Source organism: Leptonychotes weddellii, chromosome 16, assembly GCF_054177405.1.
Source record: "Leptonychotes weddellii isolate Sample4059 chromosome 16, ASM5417740v2, whole genome shotgun sequence".
NCBI lineage: Eukaryota > Metazoa > Chordata > Mammalia > Carnivora > Phocidae > Leptonychotes > Leptonychotes weddellii.
The window spans coordinates 30528791-30553245 of NC_138384.1; the positions used below are offsets into that span (position 1 = coordinate 30528791).

General features: G+C 52.7%; 1 protein-coding gene across 1 annotated transcript in view; it reads left to right on the forward strand.

Annotated features, from left to right (window-relative positions):
• Positions 1 to 4757: 4757 nt before the first annotated feature.
• ZNF423 (zinc finger protein 423) overlaps positions 4758 to 24455 on the forward strand; it is a 294946-nt gene continuing 275248 nt past the window's right edge. The window contains exon 1 of the mRNA XM_081806622.1: positions 4758 to 5339. The gene's annotated coding sequence lies outside the window, so the exon portion shown is untranslated. The remainder of the gene's footprint in view (positions 5340 to 24455) is intronic.

Genomic DNA, 24455 nt, shown 5'->3' on the forward strand with positions numbered 1-24455 from the left:
TATAGTATGATATACCGCTTGACTATATTATACTTTCTGTTATGTGCTATTTTCAAGTAGCAGTGAGTTTCCAAACTTAGTTGCACATTAATATTATCTTAGGCACTTCAAGGAATAACATTGTCTGGGTCCTACTATAGATCAGACAATCCAGACTCTTCGAGGATGGGGTCCTAGGTCAATTTCCTCCTCCCTCCCTCCCTCCCTCCCTCCTCCCTCCCTTCCTTCCTTCCCTCCCTCCCTCCCTCCTCCCTCCCTTCCTTCCTTCCTTCCTTCCTTCCTTCCTTCCTTCCTTCCCTCCTTCCTTGCGCTTCCTGGGGAATTTGAGTGAGTAGCCAGGGTTAAGAACCGTTCATCTAGGAGATACCATCATGTTGGTGTTGTAGATTTGCTCCACTGCAACAGCCATCATTCGATAGAATGGGGTGCACCAGAATCTATTTACAATTCTCTGTTGATGGACATTTAGTTGTTTCTAGTTTTTTGCTGTTACAAACAATGAAGCAAGGAGCTTTTGAATTTATAAATCTTTGTGTTTCTTAGGCTAGATTCCTAGAAATGGACTTGTTAGGTCGAAGTGTAGTCACTTGAAAATTTGATAGATATTTGCTCATCGCCCTCCACAAAGGGATGTACCGATGTACCCTTCTGTAGTGCGCAAGTGCGGGTCTCTCCTAACTCTTACCCATGTGCTGATGTGTTCTCTTTTTTCTCATCCTCTTCCTCCTCCTCCTCCCTCTTCTTTCTCCTCCTTCTTCTTCCCCCTTTCTCTTTTTGCCAATCTGACAGGCAAGAAAGAGCTCGTCTTTTAATTTGTATTTCCCTGATTACTAGCTGGATTGACCATTTTCCTTATGTTTATGGACTATTTTTATTTATTCTTCAGGAAAGGGCACTGCACTGAATGTGGAGCTTGAGGGTTTGGGCATTTCTTTCCCTCAACTAGTTCTTTAGTCATGTTTCTTCTTCCTTCCAGTCATCTTTCTATCCATCTATCCATCCATCATCTGTTCATCATCTACCCATCCATCATTTATCCATCTATCTATCCATCATCTATCCACTCATCCATTACCCATCCATTATCTATCCATCATCCATCTATCCATCATCCATCCATCACACATCCATCATCCATCCATCACCCGTCCATCATCCATCCATCCATCTATCCATCCATCCATCATCCATCCATCATCCGTCCATCCATCACCCATCCACCCATCCATCCATCCATCCATCACCCATCCACCCATCCATCCATCACCCATCCACCCATCCATCTATCCATCCATCATCCACCCATCATCCATCCATCTGTCCATCATCCATCTATCCATTTATCATCCACCTATCATCCATCCATCATCATCCATTTATCCATCCATCATCCATTCATCATCCACCCAACCATCCATACATCCATCTGTCATCCATCCTTCCCCTCCCGTCCATCTAAATCTTGAGTATTTTATCCAGGTGAGACTCTTAGCCTGTGTTCCAAGGTGGATGCAGAGATGAACCAAAAGGAAGACATGCCCTCAGGTAATTCACAGTCTAGAGAGGATATAAGACCCTAACCACAGGGCCGGATAGGGCAGCCCAAGGTGGAGGTACAGGATGAGGACTGAGAGAGGTTGGAGGGGTTCCTTTTTTTTTTTTAAGTAATCTCTACACCCAGTGTGGGGCTCGAACTCATGACCCTGAGATGAGAGTCACATGCTGTATTGACTTGAGCCAGCCAGGCGACCCTGGAGGGATTCCTTTTGATGGAGGGACTCAAGCAAGATCTGGCAGAGAGGTAGTGTTTGATTTGGACCCAGAAGGATGGAAAGACAGCACCAAGAGCAGCTAACATTTAATGAACACAACTTGTATGCAGGCCCTGGGCAAGGCACTTTACAAGCAGTATCTCATTTAACCTGGACACTCATTTCTGACCATTCACGTGGGGACCTCAGGCTTTCTTGTTCATGAGCAATAATGGATCTTAGAGAATCCTCAGCTGAGCTTCCCTTCTGATGTGAATGATCAGATTTTCCCAGAGAGGGCAAGTCAGATGTCCAAGGTCATACGATGACCTTGTGGCAGACTTGCACCTGAGGGCAGGGCAAAGCGGGGGTGGATCTTGCTGTAGCCACTGTTCCAGGGCCTGCCTTGGGAACAACATGGGACACCCAAGCTTCTGGGGTATGGGGGGGATTCTTAAGTGTACCTGGGCTCCCACCTTATCCCACCCACATCCTCACCTAGTTGTTGGTAAGCTTCAGCTTCATTTTCCGCGAAATTGGGGCTCCACTCCCTGGAGAGGTGTGAGGGTGAAATCTCAGGAGCAGTGAGGAAAGGCTTTGTCAAACAGAAATGGCCATCCGGAGGGTTCGAGTGTGAGTCATACTTGGGGCAGCCTAACTTTGCCATTCTTTCTCTCTCACCTGTACATTTGAGCTGGAGAAAATGGGTGGGAAAAAAATCTAGCTTTTAATTTGTCACCTCCTGGAGTGACCCTACCCTCTGGGAATTGCCAGATTGTGAATGAGCCTTCTCCAGCCCTCATGTCCTCTCCATCCCACCAAGGACAGTTGCCTTTATTACTCTTTCTTTCTTTCTTTCTTTCTTTCTTTCTTTCTTTCTTTCTTTCTTTCTTTCTTTCTTTCTTTCTTTTTCCTTCCTTCCTTCCTTCCTTCTCTCTTTCTCTTTCATAAGATTTTATTTATTTATTTAAGACAGAGAGAGAGAGAGTGGTGAGTGCATGCATGCGCTGTGGGGAGGGCATGAGCGGGGGGAGGGGCAGAAACAGGCTCCCCGCTGAGCAGGGAGCCTGATGCGGGCTCCATCCCAGGACCCTGGGATCATGACCTGAGCCACTCAGGCACTTCCAGGACAGTTGCTTTTCTTAAGGGACACACTGGCCAGGCACAGGAAAGGTGACTGTGTGGGAGGCATATGCCTCTGAATGGTTGTACCTGTGTGTGTGTGTGTGTGTGTGTGAGTGTGTGTGTGTGTGCATGTGTGTCCTAGCTTGGGTTGTCTATGTAGGTACATGGATGTGTGTGTGTGCCAGCCTCCCAGGGGAAGAGATTCTTGTCCTTGCTTGCATGGTTCAGACTATCAGTACAGGGGCAGAGAAAATACACCTGGCTGGTAGACTTTATTCATGAATTTACTTTATATCCATTCATTCAGATCTTTTTGGAGCACTTACTATATGCCAAGCACTATGCTTGACTTGACACCACCAAACGAAAGCAGCGATCCTTTTTTCTTTCTTAAGATTCATTCTGCCATTTTCCTTCTTAAGATTCATTTTGCCATTTTCTTTCTTAAGATTCATTTTGCCATGTAAAGTCATGGTTTTGAGGGTGAGAAGTGAGCTTACATTGATGTTTCCCAAAATGTATTCCAGGATTTTGTTGATGTTCTACCAAAAGAATAAAAAAATGTTTTCTGTGGCCAAACACATTTGGCAAACGCTGCATTAAACAGAGTTAAAAGTTTTAGAAATTTTCAGGGCTTCTCAGAGCCTTTAAAATGCTAATGTGGGACTCTCAGAGATGTTAATAGTTTCTGGTTTCCAAACTTATTCGATCACTAGTCATGGAATCCTCTTGTCTGGGTAGTGTGGGTTTCTAGGCTTTTAAGGGGCTACTATCATTATCTGTTCATTCATTCATTCACTTATTCATCTCAGACATGTTTATTCAGCACCTACTGTGTGTCAGGCTGTTCAAGGTGCTGAAGCCACAACAGTGAACAGGTGAGTTTATTCTAGTGGGGGTGAGGTGCCATCTACAAGTACACAGGTCAGTAACATAATTTCTGGGAAACAGCAGATCCTGGGATAGGCAGGGCAGGGAGGGGTGGAGGAGGCTGTCCAGACAGGGCCATCTGGGAAGTGACACTTGAGCCCAGGGTGATGGGGGGGCATGAGGGGACCTGGGGGCTGGAAGCCTTTGTGTTTGGTACTTTGAAGGGGTTGGGGCATGTGGGAGATGGGGGTCCTTCCCTGGGTCTCTTGATTGCATGTTGGGAGGACCCACCACTGGCCCAGCCTTCTTTGTTTTTCATGGCAGAGTCCAGGCCTCAGAGATAGGCTTCCCTGGGTGGCCAGTCGGTTTGATGGGGCAAAGGAGGCTTCTGGATCCCAGTCTTGAGCTAGGACCTTCAGTGTCACTCTCCCCCGTCCCTCCCCAAACCATGTAGTCCTATCTCACTGTTAGCTTGTGCAAGTCAGCATGGAGGGCCCAGGGATGGTCCCTCTCTGGGCAGCCGGCTGAGCAGGCTGTGAGCACCGCGCGGCAGAGCCCCTGCCTGTGTTGGTCACTGTCACGTCCCCAGTGCCTGGCACTGGACCCACATTCCGCACCCCCCCCCCCCGCATCTGACAGATGGGAAAATGAGGCCAGGAGACTCCCACAACCCATTCCCTCAGAGGCCCAGCCCAGAATCCAACCCTTTTCGAAGCCAGGGCTGTGGCCCGAGGCTAGTGGGATGGGGGAGAGCAGAGATTTCCTGGAGCAGAGGTGGGATTTGGGGGCCCCTAGGGCCCTCCTGGGGTCAGTCTGCAGAGCTGCCGCGGGTGATCTGGGTCCCGGGAGCCGGGATGGGGAAGGGCAAGGGGAAGCGGTGGGGGAGGGAGAGGAGGTCCGGGCCGAGGTGGGTGGAGGGGGAGGAGATGGGGCGGGGCCTGGGGGCGGAGCCTGGGGCGGGGCCGGCGGGCCGAGCCTGGCGCTTGGGAACGCGGCCCCTCCCGGCCCGGCTCTGTCTCCCACCCCCCCGCGGGAGCGGCCCCGGGACCCCTTTGAGGCGGCCGTCCTGGGAACGCGTCGGGCCGGCCCCCGCCCGGGAGGGCTCCATGGCTGCGGCGCAATAACTCAGGCCCAGGTTTGGGCACAAAGCGGCCGCGGCGGGGGACCGGCTGGGAAGGCGCGGGCTGCGGCGCTCGCTCGCGCTGCCCGGAGGGGGGTCCCGGCTTGTTCTGCACCGCGGGCCGCCCCCGCCCCTCCGAGTCTGGGGCCGGCCGGGCCCAGCCGGCGCCCCCAGGACTCCTGAGTCCCAGGCCTGGGGGGGGGCGGCGGGCGGGCGGCGGCGGCGCCTAGCCCACAGCTGGCGGCCGGCCCGTGGGTGGGCTGCTGGGCTCCGCTGGCCAGATGTGCCCCCGGGGGGCCCTCTGGGGACTGGCGCACTGATTGGCCCTCAGCTCTGGGGCGGGGCCCGCGGAGGGCAGTTGACCGTTTGGGCCATCCCTCAGTGCATAATAATAAAAAAAATAAGTGTCATTGATGGCTTTTGAGCACTTCACACTCGTTTAATTCATTTGCGCGCCCCAGCAGCCCTCTGAGGTAGGTACTGTGATTATCCCGTTTCACAGAGGAGGAAATTGAGGCACAGGGGGGGCAAATTAAATGGCCCAATGTCCCGCAGCTAGGACTAGACAGGGTTGGAACGCAGGTCCGCCGGCGACACGGCGCCCAGGCGCACGTGTAAGGGGTATAGGGGCGCCGGAGTGCAATTTCGAGTGCACTTATGTTTAAAAAATTACAGACAGAAGATTGGCAAACGGATGTGAGTAATGATTCTTGTGTTTTTTGCCACTTAAAATTCGCTCATTCACTGACTAGCTGGGTCCTTTCTGACTGCATTCCTTTCTGATTCTGTGCTAGGTCTTACGCTGTGGCTGGGTGTGCAGTGGTGGGTGAAAGGAGCTGAGTCCCTGCCTTCAGGGAGCTTACAGTTTAGTTGGGGGCAGGGGGAGTGAGAATGACAATAAAGTGGGAAGATAGACACCATTAGGTCATTTTTCATGGCGAGACTGCTATGGCTTGTCAGCCTTGGGCAGTGTTGTCCTTGGAGGGGGCATTTCAGAGGTGGCCAAGTGTTAGCTGGCCTGGAGGATGAGAGGGAACTGCAGAGGGAGGGGGCTGGTGCCCTTTGGCTCTGAACTCATGCCCAGGGATGCCAGCCCCTTGCCTTGGGCTCGGCCCTGTGCGGGGAGGAGGGAGAAGGAAAGGCCATGCTCCCAGTCCATGAGGACCTGCGGGGACAGAATCAGGGGGAATTTAGCGGATGTGTGCCTGGAGGGGTGGGGACAAGTGCAGTGGGCTTTTCTGGAAGAAGGAGGCAGGAGAGGGTAGTGAAGGAGGTTGTTGGGCTTGGGGTGGCCTGCTGGTCCCTTCTAGAAGAATCCCCAGGATGGGCCCCCATAACTGGAGCATAAATACTCCCAATGTTTGCATGACCTCTGAGCGTCACATGGTTCCAGAGGTTCTCACAGGCACCTCCAAGTACCCAGGCAGTAGGTTGGAGGGGATCCTTCCTCATTTCCCAGGTGAGAAAGGGAGGTCCAGACTCATAGCCTTGCTCTGACTCACACAGCCCGTGTCCAGCTGTCTGCCAAGCTGCTCATTTCCAAGGTCACAGGGGGCCTAACCCCCAGGCCCTGGCTCACCAGAGCCTGGGGCCCACTCTGCACCCTGTTAGGGTTAGAGGTGGAAGGGAATGCGGACATCAATTACTGTCACCTAAGTGTCCCAAGCTGCCTCCGTTCCCAGCACCTCCAGCCAGGACCGTGAGAACACGGTTGTCTGTACGGCCCGCTCCATCCACAGTTCAGTCTGAACTGGGCGTCTGAATGGCCTTTATTCTGAATTCTCTGTCTTCATTGCCACAACCCACCCATTGCGTGGGCTCTCCGGGGCCGTGCGAGGCCTGTCATGAGTTCTGAGTTTGAGCATAGTTCCTCATTCAGACATATGGGATGGGGCTGGGCCTGTCCACCGCAGACGTCTCTGTGCATCGTGTCTTGCCTTCGTTTTGTTAGGATAGTTCCAAGTTTGCTTTTCTCTCTGGAGACGGTGTGGCTTGGGCCCCAGAGGCAGTGAGAAGGGATAAGGGCATGCATTGATAATTTTTATTGAGCTGTGTGCCCTGTGCATGCTGAATGCTTTCTACACAATTTCTCAGGAATCCCCTCAACAGCCCTCTGAAATCGGTACCATTATGGTTGCCATCCTGCAGGTGAAAACTCTGAGTGTCAACCTGAGATCCAAAGTCACATGTCACAGCTGGGCTGCCTGACACCATGGTGCCTGCCTGAGTCACTCCCTGGGCCACCTTCTCCATTCCTGGTGAATGAGCAGGCCTCCCTTCCCCCAGGAGCCCACGCTGGGCTGGGAAACAGACCCATAAACAGTTATGAACTCTGAGGCTGGTAACACCATGTTCCCCCTGAGGACCCAACTGGTGGCCAAGTTCACACCCCCTTACCCTCCCCCCTTCCTGCCTGCCTGGGCCTGCTCCTAAAGTTCACTTGGGGAAGAAGCAGCTTGGACAGGTGGGGGGTGGGAGGGTGAGGGACATTTGGGGTGGGCAGGGGACAGGACTGTACTTCCCTGTTTCTTGGGAACTGCACACCCAGCCAGGCCCACGCCCCTGTTCTGCTAGGTTGGAAGGGGAGGTGCTTGCTTGCTGCATTTAGGTGGGGAGTCCTCCCTTCTACTGTGCCCCTACCCCTAGCCAGGCCCCAAGAGTCCAGCTGGCTCAGCCCAGGAATCTTGGATGTGCTGGTTGGGGGTGGGTGGCCTTGCTGAGGGACTCAAAGATTTAAAGGGCCCTATCCTCTGGGCCTCTCTGTTTCCACTCACACGGCCCTTTGGGCCCAAGGCCTGGCCTCTGAGCCTGCAGCTTCATCCCCCTCAACATTTTCCCCTGAGCTTGAGTTTGAACCCAGGGGTGCATACCTCTCCTGGGGCAGGTTTCCAGGCTGCCCCTTACCCGGTGCCCATCCTGGCTGAGAGGCCTGGGAGCAGCAGCTCCTCCCGCCCCCCCTTCAGATCCCTCTCCCTGGGCACCGACCCTCTGCATTCCCTGCCCTCCACCCCCTCCTGCGCCCGCTTCCTGGAACCCAGGGACCCTGGAGGTTTCTGGACCATATCGAGTTGCCTGGGTGGTGGTTTCCTTTTTTTTTTTTGGGCCATGCAGGGTGGGGGAGCTGGGAGAGAAGGGAGAGAAGCCGATAATTGGGCCAGGGCCAGCCAGGGGTGGAGGCTGACTGCCAGTCCACGTCTCCATGGGCTGAACTGTGGCCCCCAGCCCCTACCCTTGAGGGGTCTGGGGCCTGGCTTTCCCCTCCTGGCAGGGGAACAGCCCTGTTTGGCATTTCCTGCCTCTTTTCCTTTCATTTCACACCAGGTTCCCCAAGGACACCCCTAGGGGGACATGGGGCTCACTCTCTTCTCCCTGGTGACCGGGGTCTGACTTGGCCTGGCATTGCCACAGTTCTGCTGAGCTTGGGGCCAGGATGGGCTCAGCTAGATGGCTTCTCCCCACCGTCCTCGGACCACACCTCCTGGCTTGAGCCCACCTCCAGTTCTGAGCCAGAGGGCCAAAGCTGACTGAGAGTTCCTCACAGACCCTTGGTGGGGTGGGGGAGGGCTCTTGGGTGTGTGGCTCTGGAAGAGGCTGAGGTGTTGGGGGAAATGGAGCCCTCAAGGCCAGGGGTGGGAGAAAGAGAAGGACCGACCCTCTAGGGGCCGGAGCCAGGGCGAAGGTCCCCCTACAGTTGATTCTGAGGTGATTTTGAGAACCCCCAAGTCCACGGCAGCCTCTGCACTTCTCTGCCCTGGCCCCCCAAGGCCCACTGCACACATGGTTTTGCTTTCCCGTGCATCCTCCCCCGGTCCCCTCCCTCTGGGTGCCTTCTGAGCTCCTCGGGCCCCTCCCCCAGGCCTCCTGGGCCCCCTCCTTCCTCCTTGACCCACTTTAGTCCCCTGTTGCTGGGGGAGGGGAGTGCGCAGCCAGCGGCTCTGGTCCTGGCTGCCTCCCCCAGCATCCCTTGGGGCGGGCTCTGGATGGAGCCAGCAGGCTGAGCCGGCCCGGCCCCAGGGACTGGCACACGGCGTGCTCCGAGTGGCAGCCTCCCTGCCCCCTCCATGGACAGACCGTTCTGGACAGCTGCCCCTGCCTGGGCCCCTGGGAGGCCCTACCAGGGCCAGGCTCTGGTTTCCCCCAGCCCCAGGGAGCTTCGGCTCCAGAGGTCCCTCCTACCACCGCTGCCTCCAGCCTCCTTGCCGAGTGCTCTTCCCAGAGGGGCCTCTGCAAAGCCAAGCCCTAGCCTCCACCCATTCTTCCCCTAAATCTGCTGGAGGGCCTGGAGCTGGGGTCCAGTTCTGAGCCTGTGGTTAAATCTGGGTGGCTGAGGGAAACTTGGCAGCCCTCTCTGGGCACTGAGGGGTTTGGGCCTGACACCTGCCCTTTATTGAGCACTTACTAAGTTTCTGGGACTCGGCTAAGCATGTTACGTGTATGATCTCACTGTATTACACAACAGCGTGGTGAGGCATGCTTCCCTAATCCCGATTTGAGAGAGAAGGCAACTGAGGCACAGAAAGGGAAAGTAACTTGTTTGAAGTCACACGGGCTCCACGTGGTGGAACCACAGGGCTTGGAGCCCAAGCAAGCCCGATGACATGAGTTTTTTCTTTGCTCTAACATTCTAGAATCCCTCCTGACACTGGGGCTGTTTACTGCTCTGGGGTTCCTGCATGGCCCTCTCAGGACTTGAGCTCCTCCCCCCAGGGATCCCGCCTGAGTCCCAGTCACTCTGCCCTGCTCTGGTGTTGCCTGGGTCCCCGAGCCTGCCCCCTGCCCTGCAGCAGGCTTCGGGAAGTCAAGGCCCTATCCTGAGCCCTAGTCCTGTGGTCCAGGGCCTGGCCACAGGCGTGAGCACCGCTCCCAGTACAGGATGTGTCCTGGCTTCCAGTGCTGTCGCCTGTAGGAGCCACAGGTCAGTGGGGACGGTCTGTGCACCCTCCTGGCCAGCCCTGCTGAACCGCACATTCTCTCCCTCCTCCCTTCCCACAACCCCGCCAAAAGACAACTGTAAAAAATGGGGTGGGTAGACCCTGAGGGGGCTGTTCGAATTTGGGAGCCTCATCTCTGCCTCATTCTCTGGCTTTTCCTCCTCTGGGTCTCGACATCTGCCCGTCCCCTGGGAACCTTTTCATTTCACCATCATTGTTTTGCCGAATAAAGGAGGGGCGGGAGGTGGCGGGGCGGGGGGGGGTGGCTCAGGGAGCCAAGTCAGAGCATCTTTTCTTATTTGCTTAATTTCCTCACTCAAAAGTATCTTGTGATTAAACATTTTCTTAGCTGCTTGGTCAGGGCCCGGCCGAATTTCTTTTCATAAACACTGGCAAGTGAATTTAACTGCCCTGTTTGTATTAGCCGGAGGTTTCATTTGCATAGCGATTGTTCTTATGAAACAAAATAATCACTTGCAGTTTTGAAACTGTGAATACCAGGGTCTGGAGCCGGGGGCGCATGCGCAGGCCTTTCCTCCCCCGCACGGAAATCCATCCTGGTCGGGGAGGAAACTCAGCCTCCACGAAGAGCCAAGTGCTGAGGGTTTTCTCGGTGGAGAGGTGTTTCCCGAGTCCTGGGCCGTGGGTATTGCCTGCTGGGCGGAGCTTATGGAGGCAGAGAAACCCTCCTACGCATGTGAACCCCATTGCAATCAGGGGCTGGCAAGGGGGTCCTAGGGAAGTGGGTGGAGGTGGGGGGTGGGCCTCGGTGAGCGGGAGGAAAGCTGCAGACCTGAGCATCTACCCCTTTTTGTTGCTTTTCCATCCTTTTGGATTAAGGTTGCAAACTGGTGGCCTGAGGCCCAGTGTTTCCCAGAGATATGTTTTGATTGGGTTGTGCTGTGCTTAAAAGAAACAAACCAACATTTAAAATTCTGGAGATTTCACAGAAAAATTCATCCAGATTTCTTGCTTATCTCTCTTAACAAATGGGCAGATCTGGGATTGCGAGGCCCATGGTCTTGCCTGGCAGCAATCCTGGTGGTGGGGGTGGAGGCCGCTCCTGCGGGTGGGGTATGTTCATCCCAGTTCCCTGTGCAAAGGTCGCTCATGGATGTGCCTGCCTGGCCCTGGGGGGGATCTGGGATCCTGGTTTCAGTGGGTCCACTCAGCTGGTATCCTGCAGGCTTGAGGCTCAGTGATTGGCCGGGAAGCTCTCTGGGTGCCCTGCTCTGCTCTGTTAGGAGATGTAGGCTCCGGCCTTGCCTATTTGAGGAGCTTCCCCTGGGCCCAATGGCTCTGCCCCAAGGGGCCGCGGGTTCCAGGCCTCCTGATGTCCATGTTGGCCAAGGGCAGGGATCTGGAAAAGGAGTCATTTTGGGAGGTCACACCCTTATTCCCAGGAGCTTAGCTTTGCTCAGAACATTCCTGGCCTCCTCCTTAGCAGCTCCCTTTAGAGCCTACTGCCCCCAGAAGACAGGCGTTTCATGATCTCAGACTGTTTTTTAGACGCAAGTGGCGTCGCCCGGCTTGGTCAGCAGGCTTGGCCGGAATGACTTGGAAGCCGATTCTGACACATTTAAAATCTTGTGTTGGGTGGGTCCAGAAGGTTACCTGCCCAGTAAGGCAATGGCTGGGCAAAAGATCCTGGCTGGATCCGGGTCTGCCCCACACCGTAGTCAACCTGACCTTGGCAGCCAGGGCCCTCAGATAATTGATGGCTTTTCTGGAGCCTCCACTTTGTAGGAGGAAAAGGCAGAAGCAACAAAGCAAGTGGGTGAAACTGGTTAATGCTTGCAGCTTGTTCTCTCTGCACAGCTCTGCCCCCGGGCCTGGGTGTCTTGGACATCCCTTAGGAAAGTAGCTTCCATAGATCCTGCTGTATCTCCAGGCCTTCATCATGGACAGCCCTGGGTGGAAACCACGCGTGGGGCTCAGTGCCTTTTGTATAGTGGTTTCTTGTTATCCTCACAACACCTCTGAGTGGGAGTTACATTATCCCCATTTTACAGTTGAGGAACCCGAGGCTCTGAGGCCCCAGATCACACAGCAGGTGAATGGAAGAGTGGGAATTTGAACTCAGGCCTCTTGGCTCTGGTGCCTGTCCTCCTCACTGTGACTTTATTTGCTTTTAGTTTCTCCAACTATAGAATAGGAAAACGTCCCCACCTCCTAGGGATATTACAGAGATAAAATGAGCAAAGAAAGAGTTCATTGTGACCTCTGACCTCTGACCTCTATTTATTAGAGCAAGAATGTGGACTCAGGCATTTTGAGGTTTCTTTAGCTCCTTATTACTGGATGGTGTCATTAAAAGTAACTTTTTCTCCCTTTCTCTCCCTCCTCTAATCTTTATGATCTGTATTTTGACCCTTTGATTGCTCAGGACTGGATTTCCCCCAGGATCCTGAGGTTGTGAAATCCCCCTGGGGAGAGGATTGCATCTGTGACTGGTTGGGACCTCTCTTGGCAGGGAGTGGCACAGAGAAACTTAAAGGTTCTGGAAAGAGGAAGAGCAAGCAGCCAGGCCAGACATTCAGTTTTGTTTGATAGAACTGGCTGGCTGACAAGGGATTGTTTCAGTTGGGGATGCTTTGGGCTACAAGACCAAGGTTCAGTCCACGTTCACATATATCATCCTATAGGAAGAGAAGTCTGGAGGGCGCGTGGTTATAGAGGATTTTAGCAGAGCAGTCAGCACTGGTGCCTTCCATCTTTATGCTCTGTTCTGCTCAACACGTTGGCTCTTGACCTCATATTTGTCTCCTCATGGTGAAGAAATGGCTGTTGTGGTGCCGGACATCACCCTCTCCCCCCAACTCCTTGCCATGTCTTTGTCCAAAGACCAGGAGAGAGAAGCTCCCTTACACAGGCCTGTCTTTAGGGGAAGTATAGCTTCCTTAAATGGCTCCGCAGTCCTCTTGTGTGTCTTTGGTGAGAGTGGCATCCCCGTGTACATCCTAGGCCAGGTATGGAGCATCACTCCTGGGGCTCTAGAGAACCCCAGCTTTCCTTGCAATTAGTGGCCTCTGCGGCTATCTGAACACATTTGAGGTGGGTGAGCAAGAAAGAATGGGTGGAAAGCCTGCTGGGGAGTTATCCAGCGCTGTGTGGGGACAGGCAGCTTTAGGGGGCTGGTAGCTGTGTCTCTTTCTAGGCAAGATTCTGGAACACCTCCCTCATTTCGTATAGCCGCTTCCCACATCCTAATCTTTCCAGTCCCTGTTTTCCTCACTTCATGTCCTAGGACTACCCCGTTTCTTTGCACATCTGTACCTCTGACTTAAATCGTCCTCCCCCTTTCCTGCCGGGGCTGGCTCCTTGCATCTTTCTGGACTCAGGTCCAGCGTTACCTTTCCTGACTGCCTTTCCCTTAAAGTGCGCCCACCGCTGCTCGTCTTTCTTTCTTTATGTCACATTAGTTCTTCTTGGGGGGGATTTATGCATTTGCTCACTTACAGTCTCCCTTCTGCCCTGCTTCTCAGCTCTCTGTGGACAGGGACTGGGCTTGACTTGTCCACTCCTGTGTTCCTAGGCTCCAGGAGAAAGGCTGGAGGGCGGGAGGGGGGCGTGTTCAAGAAGTACATGGCGTGGGCGCCTGGGTGGCTCAGTTGGTTGGGCGACTGCCTTCGGCTCGGGTCATGATCCCAGGGTCCTGGGCTCGAGTCCCGCATCGGGCTCCCTGCTCTGCGGGGAGCCTGCTTCTCCCTCTCCCACTCCCCCTGCTTGTGTTCCCTCTCTCGCTGTGTCTCTCTCTGTCAAATAAATAAATAAAAATCTTTAAAAAAAAAAAAAAAGAAGTACATGGCGTGCAGTGGGCATTTAGTGACTGTGTGCTGAGTGAAGGGCCTGCTACTACCCTTCTGAATTCCTTGTCTCTCTCCTCTAACTCCTCGGTTTCTGTCTGCTTCTCCCCTAGAGATCCAGATCCCTTTTTGTGTTCTTTGCTCTTGGAGGTAGAGGAGAGACTAGACCTCTCCATGAGCCGATGGACCAATTTTCTCTTTACAGCGACCAGATTGCTGGCAGTGGCTTCCCCAAGGGCTGATTCTGAGGAAGGACCCACTCCTGGAGGTGGGCATGCAGTGAGGGGCCTGCAGGGGGTGAGCTGAGGATGGGAGCCAGGGGCCCCTCTGTCTGGCTGAAGCCAGTGGGCAGCAGCGATGCCCACCTGGGCGTCGGGATCTGACCCTCGCCCACCCTTTGCCCCGAGGACAGCCTTGTCTGCTGCTGGAGACTCCCTCGGCCCAGGGGGCAGCGGGGTCAGCCCACGTCAGGTCGGTTGAGCCCATCCCACTCCTGGGAAACCCGAGTTCTCAGTCTTGCGGATGCCAAATCCTCAGTCTGGAGTGGGAGCCAGCTGGTCATTCTAGACAACAAGAAGGTGGAGAGAGTTGGCTGTGGCTCTTTTAAAGACGAGGGATCGGAATAATTTTGAAGAAATCCTTGAATGGAGTTGTCAGACTGACCATTCGCAGGGGTCAGACGAAGCGGACTCTGGGACCCCCCCCCCTCGACACCCGAGTGGATGCTGCTACATCGTCAGCGTGGGCGTGGGGAAGGGGGAGGAAGGGGGACAGCCCCGTCCAGGTTGGGCAACATCGAGGGAGAGTGGGGTCCCAGAGGGGGTGGGGGATTCAGCTGGAAGGTGGGTGGAGCCAGACTGAGGCCAGCCTGCCACACACAGGCTGCCAGAAACATCGCTCCCTTCTGAAGGCTGAGGCCTCTCTCTCGGAGGGGGAGAAAGAACCTCCCTGGGGCTCCCTTCTTCTTCTCCGTGGCTGGTTGTGCAGCAAATTGTGGCCCTGCGCTCTGTGCGCAGGCGGGACCGCGGTGTGTGGACGCGGGTTCTGCTCGGCGCGCACCCCGGGGGCCCTTTGGGGGGTGCGTAGGCTGCAGTATGAGCCTAATGAGCAAAGTGATAGGTGGTGGGGCTGTGGGTTCCCCACCAGGGCTCAGTCTCCCCAAGGCCCCCAAAGTGGAGCCATTGAAGCTGGTTGAGGCTTTCCCAGCTCCTGCTGTTGTGGCTTTCAGTGTTCTTGCTTATGTTGCTTTTTCTCTTGCAGTGGGAAGTGTCGGTGTGAGTAATTATATATATTTTCCCAAACTTGAACTATGCTTCATTTAAACTTCTATAAACATGTCTGTATAATTCTAATTAACTGCTTGCATAAAGCCATCAGAAAGTTACATGGGGAACGCTCATTTGCCAGACTGTTGCCTAAAAGCCAAGGAAAATATTATGTTCTTCCAACACATGGACTATTCATGTAGACGGCTCCCAAGATAAACAGGAGATACTGAGGACAAGTGAGATTTTAAGCAGCGATGGCCGAGCCTCTTGTAAGGGGCACTCACCAGAACGTTGGCAGGCTGGGTGGCTTGATTGAGTGATAAATGCTCTTCAAAGAAAAATGCCCCGGACTTGGAATGCGGGGTCAGGGACCCTGGAGATGGGCCATCTCGTGGTGCTCTTGTTAATGTCCATGGGCAGGAGGCCACTCGGAATTAGTGAAAAGTCTGAATTAGAAAAGAGTCAACGTATTTCTGTCAAGTCCTATCAGCACTTTGTACTGGGGTTACTAGAAAGCGTGGACAGAGGAGAGTCTTGGGGCCGCTTTATTAAGTGGGTAAGAATGATTTAAAGCTAACTTTCCTTCCTTCAGTCAGTTAACCTGTGTGTGGTGCTGGTGGTCAGGGCCGGGCGGCCAGGATGAAGGAGGGGAGGTGTGGGGGCTGGGCTGGGAAGGTGCACTTTCAGGTTGGGTCAGGGAAGGACTCACCGAGGAAGGTGACTGGGAGTGCAGACGTGAAGGGGGTGATGTGACTCTCCAGGATTAGAACAGCATGTGCGGGGCGCCTGGGTGGCTCAGTCGTTAAGCGCCTGCCTTCGGCTCAGGTCATGTTCCCAGGGTCCTGGGATCGAGCCCCGCATCGGGCTCCCTGCTCGGCGGGAAGCCTGCTTCTCTCTCTCCCACTCCCCCTGCTTGTGTTCCCTCTCTAGCTGTCTCTCTCTCTGTCAAATAAATAATAAAATAAAATCTTAAAAAAAAAAAAAAAAGAACAGCATGTGCAAAGGCCTGGAGCAGCAGACCGCAGGGGTGGGGGGAGGGGATGTCTGAGGAAGGTGATGGGGGGTGGAGGTGAGCGATGACACCAGAGAGCTGGTTGGCAGTCAGAGGAGTGTAATCAGCCCTTTCATTTTATGCAAGAAGAGGCTTCTGAGCTGCCTGGCGGTTCTCTTTTTTATTACATTTACTTCACAGAATGAAAACGTCTTGAACATTTTGCGATGATCGCTCAAGTGCCGAAGATGAGAAAAATACACAAAAATATAGAGAAGAAAATAAAAAAACCCCCAATGTCCCCGCTGAGGAGGACCGCTGCCGTATTTGGGGGACTCTCCCTTCAGGCACCCTCATTTACCCTGCGCTCCCTATCCCACTGGCCTTTTTGAAGGGCTCCGAGAAACGTTCAGTCCAGCCCCTGCTGCTTGGGTAGCACAGGTGACTCGTTTGGGATTGAAGATTAAGGTGGTTTTTGTCGTGCCCTTCAAAAACTTGACATTGGAGTGCTGGTAGTTTTGGAAAGATGTTGACAGCTGAAAAACCTGTTGAAATGGGAGCCACTGGAGGGCTGACGGTTTTGGGCAGATGACACTCGGTGCTACGGGCAAGCGTGGATCCTTACTGAGTCCCAGACGCTGGGCGGAAGTAGTCTGCATTCAGTTCTCTCACTTTCCCCATGTTTTTCCTCCTCCTCTTTCTTGTTTTTTTTAGAGAGAGAGAGAGAGAGAGCAGGTGGGGGTGGTGTGGGCAGGCACAGAGAGAATCTTAAGCAGGCTCCATGCCCACCATGGAGCCTGACACAGGGCTCCATCTCACGACCCTGAGATCAGGACCTGGGCCGAAATCAAGAGTCTTGACACTTTTTTTTTTTTAAGGTTTTATTTATTTGAGAGAGAGCACAAGCAGGGGGAGGGGCAGAGGGAGAAGCACGCTGGGAGCCTGACGACATGGGGCTCGATCCCAGGACCCTGGGATCATGACCTGAGACAAAGGCAGACGCTTAACCGACTGAGCCACGCAGGCGTCCCAGGAGTCCGACCCTTAACCGACTGAGCCATCCAGGCGCCCCTCCCCCCCCGGTCCATTTTTTATTTTTATATTTTTTAAAGATTTTATTTATTTTTCAACAGAGAGAGAGAGACAGCGAGAGAGGGAACACAAGCAGGGGGAGTGGGAGAGGGAGAAGCAGGCTTCCCCGCGGAGCAGGGAGCCCGATGCGGGGCTCGATCCCAGGACTCTGGGATCACGACCTGAGCCGAAGGCAGACGCTTAACGACAGCCACCCAGGCGCCCCAGAAGCTTTTTTTTAAATATTTTATTTATTTATTTATTTGGTAGCAAGCACAAGCAGGGGGGAGGGGCAGAGGGAGATGCAGACTCCACGCTGAGCTGGGAGCCAGTGGGGCTCCATCCCTGGACCCTGGGATCATGACCTGAGCTGAAGGCAGACGCGTAACGACTGAGCCACCCAGGCGCCCAGCGGTCCATTTTTTAATGGTCCTTAAATACACACAAATTTCCTGTCTCAGTCAGTGCAGTGAGGGGACATTAAATACAGCCCTCACCACTGGCCATCTCCAGAACTCTTCTTTTTGTCTTGTCAAACTGAGACTCTGTCCCCAGTCCACACCGACTCCTCATTCCCCCTCCTCCTGGCCCCTGGCAGCCACCATTCTACTTTTGCATCTCTACGCCGTTGGCGCCGTAAGTACCTCATGGGAGTGGGATCATATAGTGTTTGTCTTTCCGTCCCTGGTCACTATCACTTAGCAGCATGTCTTCAAGGCGGACCCATGGTGTAGCTGGTGTCAGAACAGCCGTCCTTTTGCAGGCTGCAGAATTTGCCGTTACACGCACGCATCACGTTTTGCTTATCCCTTCATCTCTTGGTACACACTTGGGGGGGTTCCCATCTCTGGGCTATTTTGGGAATAATGCCACTACGAATATGGGGATACGAATCTCTCTCTAGGACCCTGCTTTTTAAAATAAATTTATTTATTTATTTGTTTGTTTGTTTAAGGACCCTGCTCTCAATTCTTTTGATTTATGCCCAGAGGTGGAATTGCCGGATCACATGGTGATTCTATTTCTAAGGTTTGATTAAGTGCCATGCCATTTTCCACAGGGGCTGCACCATTTTGCAGTCCCACCGACAGCACGCCAGGGTTCCAGTTTCTCCTCATCCTCACCAACACTTGCTCTTTTCCGGTTTTCTTTAAAGAAGCCATCCTAGTGGGTGTGAGGTGATATCTCACTGTGGTTTTGGTTTGTCTTTCCCTAATGATGAGTGATGTTGAACATTATTTCATTTATGTATCGGCCGTGTGTGTATCTTCTCTGAAGCGATCTCTGTTCAAGTCCTTTGCCCATTTTTATTTTTTAATTTAGTTTTATTTTTTAAAGATTTATTTATTTATTTGAGAGAGAGAGAGAGAGCATGTGCCCAAGCAGGGGGAGGGGCAGAGGGAGAGGGAGAGAAGCAGACTCCCCACTGAGCGTAGGGCCCCATGTGGGGCTCGATCCCATGACCCTGAGATCAGGACCTGAGCCCAACTCAAGGGTCGGATGCTTAACCCAGTGAGCCACCCAGGCACCGTCCCCTTTGCCCAGTTTTTAATTGGATGGTTTGTTTTTCTGTTGTTGAGTTGTAGGAGTTCTCGATATATTCTGGATCTGCGGGTTGCACATATTTTCTCCCATTCTGTGTCAGCTTTCTTTTCGTCTCACTCAGCCCAGTGGAGCCAGTACCCTTGTTACCACTGGTGAGAAATCAGGGAGCGATCGGTTTTCCCCAAATCACACAGATAATCCGGGACAGAGCTGATGCTGGGACTCAATATGTTGCAGGAGTTAAGGTTTAAGATGCTGTAGGCGGTCCTCATGGAAGCCCACGTGAAGGCATTTGCTGCATCCTTCTGAAGGTGAACCTGACCCCTTTGCCCCCTCCTTCAACGGCTTGTTGGCTGCTGTTCTTCCCTGGGCTGTTCCGGGGTGTCTGTCTCTCTGCTGATGTGCTCTCAGGAGAGGCATCTTGGGAGGTTCTCTGCTGGTCCTCTGCGCTGGGTGGAGCAGGGGTGGATGCTCTATGCGCATCGGGCCGGGCCCAGTCCCTGGCCTGTGGGAGCCCTTTTCAATATCCAGGAGGTTTTATTATTAGCAAATTCTTCTGAAACCTTCTCAGGCCTCAGAACAGGGACACCTGGAGCCACCTGTGTCTTATAGGGCCTCCCGGGTTAGATCTGGATGTTAGGGTCTGCTTTTAGCTGCTTCATTCATTCAGTCCGTCACTCATTCATAGCGAGGTGTGATTTTTCCAGCAAGGAGATTCCCCTGGTCTCAAGTTTCCGGAGGCACCCGGTACAATCTAGACTCCAATTAGCTTAATTGCTTCGTATTAGACTTCTTAGAAAAGATTTTTTTTTTTTTTTTTTTTCCGGCTGATGGTTGTGGTTCCAGGAATGTCTACCCCCACCGTCTTCCTTCCTGCTTCTTCCTGTTTCTTTCAACTTTTTTTCTCCAGGACTGGCCTACACCTCAGCCCTGTTATTCCCGGGGCGATTGCATCAGTTTGTGTTGGAGTGGCCAAAAGCAGGGTGGAGAAAACACCAGGGGGAAAAAAAAAATTACACGTGACATATAAGCTTTATATATCGAACATTTTAATAGAAGTTTTAGATGGATCGCATATAGATGTAGTGGTGTGTGTCTTTTTAAGCAGGAGCTACCTTTTTAGGCTGTGTGTGTCTGTTTCAGGGAAAGCCCTGGACACCGACTCTACCCTGAGTTCTGACCCCGTCCCTCTTCCTTTCGCCATCAACTCCAGATTTTTTAAAAAGTACTTTTCAACAACCGGAGGAAACTGTTACATCCTGATTGACACACAGGATGTCGAAGCAGCATTCTTGCTGTTAAGTGATCAGGATCTCAGCCAAGGGAATATAATGAAATCCACATAAAAATTTATTTACCTAATGAAAATCCTGGAGTAATGCATAAGTGGTTCTCTGATAATAAAATGCAAATCTCAAACTATAACCAGGAGGACAATAATCTTCATTAAACGTATTGTCTAGAGGAAGCCCATGACATCCACTTAACAGTGATTTGATTTGTTTAGTAATTTCCACGTAATATTTAAACTTTATTTCGAGCCTTAAAAACCCGCCCACGAGCTTCTTTCCCTTCTGGGAGAAGGGCAGCTGCTAGTGGGTGAGGGTGCCAGGCTGGTGGATTCTCAGGCCTGTGCCACGGGGCCCCCTAGAACAGGGTCCTTTTCAAGGCAGCTCGGTGTCTGCCGGAGACGCAGGGTCCAGAAAGAGACTGCAAGGGGGCAGGTTTCCCTCTGCTCCGGGGTCCCAGCAAAGCCCCTGTTCTGCAGGAAAATGTAAGATGTGATGCTAGAGAAGCTTGGAGAGGGGAAGTGAGTCTCCCACAGCTTCCAGCCCAGTGCTCCTGCCTCCCCGACATCCCGCTGGGGCTCAGGCCTTCAGTGAGGCTCTGCCATCATTCCAGAGCGCTGTGTTGGCATCTCTGCAAAGTGCTCCCTTGGTCCAGGAGCATCCAGTGGCAAACGCTCTTAGGACTGGAGGGAGTGGATGTTGGAAGCAGGTTGGAAGTGCTTTGGAAGGCTGACCTGGGTTGGAAACCCGGTCTGGTCTGCCACATGTAAGCTAGGTGTGACAGTGGGTGTGGTCCTCACCGCCTGTGCCGCTCAGGATCCTCGTCGGGGAAGGGACTCTAATCTCCACCTCCAGGACTGCTGGGAGGACGCTGGGAAGACACGTGAAGGAGCCTGGGTGGAGTTGGGCTGGGGGTTACGGTGCCTCGTCGTGGGCTTGGAAGCCCCATGATAGGGAAAAATTTGTGTCTGGGGCCTCCTGCCCAGTTTGAAACTGATGACCTGAGCCGTAGACAAGGAAAATGAGCCGTTGGGATTTTTAATGTTTGACAATCACAAAATTCCAAATAAATGGCCGGTTAAGATGCGTGCGCGCGCACGCGCGTGTGTGTGAAGTTTTCCCATCAAACATAATGATATCAATGCTCTTCCCTGACCTACTGTTTTTCCTCCTTCTCTTTTTTTCCCTATCAAGTTACAACTTCTTTTTTTCTCCTTGGAATGTTGCAGAGCATTTGAAAATGTACTCAAATGAAAAGAAGCTAAGAAATGACCAATAATCTCAGCCAAGAATCTCCTTCCAGAGACAGCTCAGGACTGGGGTTGAGAACGCAGGCCTGTTGAGATACCAGCTTCGAGCTTCCGAGCTGTGTGCCCTTGGGGGGCCGCCTCATCCTCTCTGAGCCTCAGTCGCCTTGCCTAGAATGCAGCGTTCATGCCATTTTTCAGTGCGGCAGTGAAGATTAAACAAGATAATGCGTGTAAAGGGCTTCGCAGAGCCCTGGCACTTAGTCAGCGCTTGATAAATGGGAACGGCTTTGTTGCCGTACGAGAAAAGGTTGCCCTGAGCAGAGGCCCCGTGAAATGGAGCGGTCCGGCTGTTAGCCAGGTAGTGTTGCCAGCCGGCGGGCAGGCCAGCCAGCCTTAATGCCTTGAGCTTCCATCCAAGGGCTGGCTCAGGTTACGCCGGGCCCATTAGCGACGCTGGTCAGAGCTCAGAGCCTCTTAAGTTCAAGGTCGGTCACAGGCCTTGTCCCCCACACGGGCCTCTCTGCTTTGCCCAGAGTCATTAGTCACCGGGATAGCCTGATGGGAGAGTGGGGATGACTCAGTTCCCCGCTTCTGAGCCACACCCCAGGGCAAGGCCTTGCTGGTGGAGGGCCTCTCACGCAGGGAGACTGGGGATCCATTCACACATGTGTTAAAGGCAGTCACATCCTGGCTTTACCCCTGATTAGCTGGCAAAGCCGTGTAAGTAAGCAGTCGGAGCCTCAGTTTTCTCCTCTGTTAAATGGGGGTAGCAGTAGTATCTCACCTCTCAAGCTTGCTTTGAGGATGCTGTGCCCTTGAACTTGCTTACTAGCCTGCAGTGGGCAGTGCTGTTACCATCCCCACCCCCATCTCGCCCCCCCAAGAAGGGAGAGCAGGGGGCTGAGGGATGGGGGCAGGGGAAGCAGGGAGATGGAAGTTGCTAGAAGAGCAGTGCATGTTCTGACCCAGCTGGGCGCCGTGGACATGCTTTTGCAGGAGGGAGGATGAGGGAGCAGCGTTCTCTTGGCCGAACGGACTTGTCTTTGGAAACCCCTGCAGGGGTGACTTAGGCAAGCGCACCCACAGTCTTGTGTGCCGGGCGCTGCCCCCCCCGTCCGCCAGGGTTTCTGCCCACGCTCTTGCTGGAGCCGATTTATCAGTGAGCCGGCCAGGGACCGCTGGAAGGCTCCTTCTTTCCCCTTTCCAGCTCCCCCTCACAGGAGGACAGGCGCTGCGGTTTTCTTTAGGAACCATCTCTGGGGGAGAGAGAAAACCATCAGAGGGCATTGGGTGCATCCTCCAGAGCCCTTGTGTGGGTGTCAAAGCAGACTCCCGGTGGCCAGCCTTTGAGCACAGCTTCGAGGCTGCAGAGGGCCCCTGGGCAGTGGGGGGTTGTAATACCCTAAAGCCTGTGGAGCCCAAAAAGGGGCCTGAGTGACAGCCAGACGAGGCCTTCACACACCGGGTGCCAGGGGGAGGGGGAGAGAGAGAGAGAGAGCGCGAGCGAGCACGGCAGGGGCAGAGGGGGGCTGCCAGCCAGGGACAAAGGCAGAGACAGAGAGAAACAAAGGAAGAGAGAAAATCCCCTCCTGGTACAACCTGTGGTTTAAAGAAAAATGCGGTTTGCCACCCCACAATGCTTTAGAGTGAAACTCTCAGGTCATCCAATAAAAAAAACCAAAAACCAAAACAAAAACACAAACACGCAGGACCTTTCAACTTGCGAGCCCAGGTGTGACAACACCCTTATCTGATCCGCTCCTCTGGGCTGGATGCTTTCCCCACCCATGCATGGAATGAGTTTGAAACGGGAAGAATCGGAGGCAATCAGCTGCTGCCAAATTTCAGAGCAAACATTTTTCTTTCTGGATTTAAATAATTGCATTGCATCCCCAGCTCTGGTTCTCCTCTAAAACCAGCCCCAAATGACATTTGGCAGGCTAACGATGGTCTGGTTTTCTCCCCCTCCTCCCTGTGGGGCTTTCTCAGAATATTTTCCTCAACGTCTGGGTAGCTGGCTTTTAAACCAGTTCATTTTTTTTTTTTTTTTGGTTCAGGTCTCAAATTTTATTAAATTTAAATTTTATTCCATTTCAGGCTATAAAATCTCCAAAAGTGGCTTTGAAAGTGAACAGGTTTTGGCATGCTGGAAATAGGTTACCTCCAATGCAAATAAAACAGTCTAGCTTCCGAGGACAACAAGGCTCCAAGGGTTGGGAAAAAGCACAGGGCGGTTAGAGACCGTGGCACAGAAATGGTCAGAGACCAATTTAAAAGCACACATATTTTAAATGAAACGTTCTGTGGACATATGGAACCAATAGTTTTGCCAAAAGCTCAATTCTGGGATCAAGTCTTAAGCGCTAAACTTTAATCTGACTACCCAAGGTGATTTTTTAGCAAATGAAAGCTCCTTTTTGCTTTCTAGTCTAAGGGGAATCTTAATACATTTTTAAATTATTTGGCATTTTGAATTAATTTTCTTAGAATGAAACGAGATTCTTAAATTGGGATCTTGTAGGGAAAAGACAGCCAGGTAATTAGTGAGCTGATCTCCTTTTCTGACACACGGATGGGGCGGGAGGAGAGTTGAACTCCAACCAAGGTGCACACAAAATCTATTTTAGAGCAAAAATTTCAAAGTAAGCAACGCCATCTGTTCTTTAATTATTTCTCCTTATAAAAAAAAAGTCGCTAAATTTATTTGGGTTACTTAGTTGGAAAGAAATGTCTTTAAGACATTCAGAACTGATGCTCTTAAGGCAGATTGTCAGCTCTTCTTTGCTAGGTATCCAAGAACTCAAAATAGTAAAGGCATTTGAGAATTAACTTTCTTTTCCAACGCAAGAAAGTTCATGCTTGCAGGCAGGGCATGGTTACTGGGCACCTGGGGGACAGTCTTCAGCTGCTCCTATTTGGGGACAGGGGCTATGCGATCCAGAGGAGGGCTCATGCTCTATCAGGGGAGTCAGGGGAGCTGATGGGGGTGTGCTCCCCCAGAGTGGGGTTAGGCCACTGGGATCCCTGCCCCTTCCAGAGTCCTCACCATCCATCCATCATCCATCCATCCATCCATCCATCCATCCAACCAGCCAGCCATCCATCCATCCTTCCATGATCCATCCGACAAATATTTATTGAGGGCCTACTGTGAGCTGGGCACAATAGTAGGCCCAGTCCCCATGGTGTATGTAGTCCTGTGGAAGAGATGACAGTCATCAGCTACTCCCACAAAGGAGTCTGTGACGACCTCTTTGGAGTCTAGATTAACACTGTCCAACAGACCTCTTGTTGATAAATGGAATGTTCTCTCTCTGTGCTGTCCGGTATGGTAGCCAGGAGCCACGTGTGGCTACTGAGCCCTTGAGCACTTGAAATGTGGCTAGTGGGACTGAGCAGCTATTATATTATTATTTTTTAAAGATTTTATTTATTTGG